Source organism: Salvia miltiorrhiza, chromosome 4, assembly GCF_028751815.1.
Source record: "Salvia miltiorrhiza cultivar Shanhuang (shh) chromosome 4, IMPLAD_Smil_shh, whole genome shotgun sequence".
Lineage (NCBI taxonomy): Eukaryota > Viridiplantae > Streptophyta > Magnoliopsida > Lamiales > Lamiaceae > Salvia > Salvia miltiorrhiza.
In genome coordinates this window covers 18,693,060-18,696,576 of record NC_080390.1, presented here as the reverse complement: position 1 = coordinate 18,696,576, position 3,517 = coordinate 18,693,060, and positions in this window count along the sequence as shown.

The following is a 3,517-nucleotide window of genomic DNA, read 5'->3' as shown; positions in this document are numbered from 1 at the left end:
AGAACAGGGCTGTCTTCACGAAATCTTTTATTCAAAAGGGTGGCTATAGAGGGATATCCAAGAGCATTATAAACACGTCTCTGAGAGTCCAGCGCTGCTCATGCCTGAATCTGATATATAAGTTTTCAAGAGCCCAAGTTATCGGAGTCGTCTTTTGTTGGCCGAGATAAACCCTTGGATGAAAGAGGAGTGAACTTTAATGGGGCCAAAAGTAGGATGACCCAGTGACCTGAACTTCTTGACGCAACAAAATCAACAGCTCTGCCATGCTTTACTCATGGGAATATTAAGTTTTTGAGGAGGCGTGTAGCAGCCCCGCGTATAATCTTGTCGGCTCCGTTCCAGATATCATTAACAAGGACTCTGTTGGGAAAAGTGGTGAATAAATATTCACGAGTGTCAAAATAAATGACACTTGCACAGCGGAACCAGGATAATTCTTTTCCCTCTTGCTGGATTACAAAATGGGATCCAAACCAAGAAAAATATTTGGTGCAAAATATAAGAAAATATGAGACAAGAATTTTTACGTGGAAAACCCAAATTGGGAAAAACCACGAGACCGTAGTCTAGAAATCTTCCACTATGTATATAGTAGGCTTACAAAATTCTCCCTACACAAAATAGGGGAAACACAAATCTCAAGTTTAATAACTTGGAAAACACAAGAGGACTGAGCTACTATTTTAAGAGAGATGAAAAAATCCTATGATTTTTCCTCACAATTTTCTTCTCTCAAATGCACTCACCAAACTCTCTCTTGTTGCCTCACTTTTCTCTCGCACTCTGCACACCTTTCCTTCTGCAGAACCCACTGCAATTTATAGGAAACTTTGGCTGTCGTTTGTTGAAAAAGGAGCTGCAAATTTTCTTCCAATTTGGTGGGCTGCAGCTAATTGTTGAACCATCCACTGCAAATGTCAAAAGTTGATCCTCAATGTCAAAAGGTGTGGGCTTGTGGGGACCATCCACATGAAAGTGGAAAAGCTCAACAATTCTCCCCCTCCACGTCATGTGGAGATTCAACTAGACCTGCTTCACGTTTGCAGATCTCAAACTTATCTCGGGGTAAGGACTTGGTAAACATATCTGCACCATTCTCATCGGTGTGGATCTTCTCGAGCTGCATTAGTTTCCTTTCAAGTGCATCTCGAATCCAGTGATATCTCACATCAATATGTTTCGATCTCGAGTGAAAACTCGAATTCTTACTCAAGTGAATTGCGCTTTGACTATCGCAGTAAAGCACATACTTCTCTTGCTTCAAGCCCAACTCTTGTAGAAACTTCTTCAACCACAACACCTCTTTGCAAGCTTCCGTCACAGCAATGTACTCAGCTTCCGTTGTGGATAATGCCACGCATTTTTGAAGTTTCGATTGCCACGAGATAGCTCCCCCTGCAAGTCTCATCAGGTATCCAGATGTGGATTTCCTGGAATCTATGTCACCAGCCATGTCTGCATCCACATATCCTTCAAGTAGAATATGGTTATCACCAAACTTCAGACAAAGTTTAGAAGTACCTCTCAAGTACCGAAATATCCATTTCACTGCTGTCCAATGCTCTTTTCCTGGGTTTGAGAGAAATCGACTTACCACACCAACTGCGTGAGCGACGTCAGGTCTAGTGCATATCATAGCATACATTAGACTCCCCACCGCAGAAGCATATGGAATCTTTTGCAGTTCTTCCTTTTCTGTCTCACTTGTCGGGCATTGTGCTGAGCTTAGCTTCATGTGACCCGCAAGTGGAGTGGCGACTGGCTTCGACTTGCTCATTCTAAATCTTTCAAGAACTTTCTCAATATATTGTTCTTGAGATAACCAGAGCTTCTTGCTCTTCCTGTCCCTGAAGATCTTCATTCCAAGGATCTGCTTAGCCGCGCCTAAGTCTTTCATCGCAAAAGACTTGCTTAGCTCTTTCTTCAGCTTATCAATCTTGCTGGCATCATGGCCTACAATTAACATATCGTCAACGTAGACTGACAATATGATAAAATCACCTCCTGTGAACTTCTTGAAGAAAACACAGTGATCTGAGGTAGTCTTGTTGTAGCCATGGGTTGACATGAAGGACTCAAACTTCATGTACCATAGTCTGGGAGCTTGTTTCAGGCCGTACAAGCTCTTCTTCAACCTGCATACAAGGTTCTCTTTTCCTTTGACTTTGAAACCTTCAGGTTGGTCCATGTAGATTTCTTTGTCTAAATCTCCATGCAGAAATGCAGTCTTCACATCAAGTTGCTCGATCTCCAGGTCCAAACTGGCAGCAATCGCGAGCACCACTCTGATTGAAGACATCTTCACCACTGGTGAGAAAATCTCTTCAAAATCAACACCCTTTTTCTGACTGAAACCCTTCACAACCAGTCTCGCCTTGTACTTTGGTTGTGAGCTATTCTCCTCAGCCTTTAATCGGTAGACCCACTTGTTTTTCAGCGATCTCTTGCCGGCTGGCAACTTCACTAAGTCATAGGTGTGATTTTCAACTAAGGAGTTCATCTCCTCCTTCATGGCTTCTAACCACTTCTCTTTTTGGTCATGCGCCATGGCTTCTACAAAACTCTGTGGTTCTCCTCCATCAGTGAGCATTACATACTCATGTGGGCTATATCTGGTAGAAGGTTGTCTTTCTCTGGTAGACCTTCTGACTGGAGGGACATCATCTTGTACAGGTGGAGTCTGATCGTCACCTGCTTCATCATCAACCGGATCACCATGCTCCGATTGGGTATCTCCCCCGTAATTCTGGAGTGTCGGTGAAGAAACTGGATCTAAGTTGACAGGAACTTCTGAATTAGATTCAGGCTTTTCCTTCGCATCATCAGGAACTTGATCTTCAAGGAATACAACATCCCTGCTTCTGATGACTTTCCTGTTAACTGGGTCCCATAATCTATAACCAAACTCTTCATGAGCGTATCCCAAGAAGATACATGGTTTGGTTTTATCATCAAGCTTGGATCTCTCATCTTTTGGAATGTGAACAAAAGCCCTGCAGCCAAACACTCTCAAGTGTTTGTAAGACACGTCTTTCCCGGACCAAACTCTATCTGGAATGTCACCACCCAGAGGAGTTGATGGAGAAAGGTTGATCAAGTCAACTGCGGTCCTCATAGCTTCACCCCAAAAGGATTTTGGCAGTTTGGAGTGCGACAACATGCATTTGATTCTCTCACAAATTGTTCTGTTCATCCTTTCTGCCACGCCATTATGTTGAGGGGTCTTTGGGACGCTTTTCTCAAGCTTGATACCATGGTTCCTGCAGTGTTGCTCAAACGGGCCTTGGTACTCACCGCCATTGTCTGCACGAACACACTTCAGTTTCCTTCCTGTTTGTCTCTCGACTTTTGCTTGAAAATTCTTAAAGATCTCCAACGTTTGGTCTTTGGTTTTCAAAGCAAAACACCAGACTTTCCTCGAAAAATCGTCAATGAAAATGACGAAATATAGTGCGCCACCAAGAGTTCTGTCTTTCATGTAGCACAAATCTGTGTGCACCAAATCAAGAGGTTG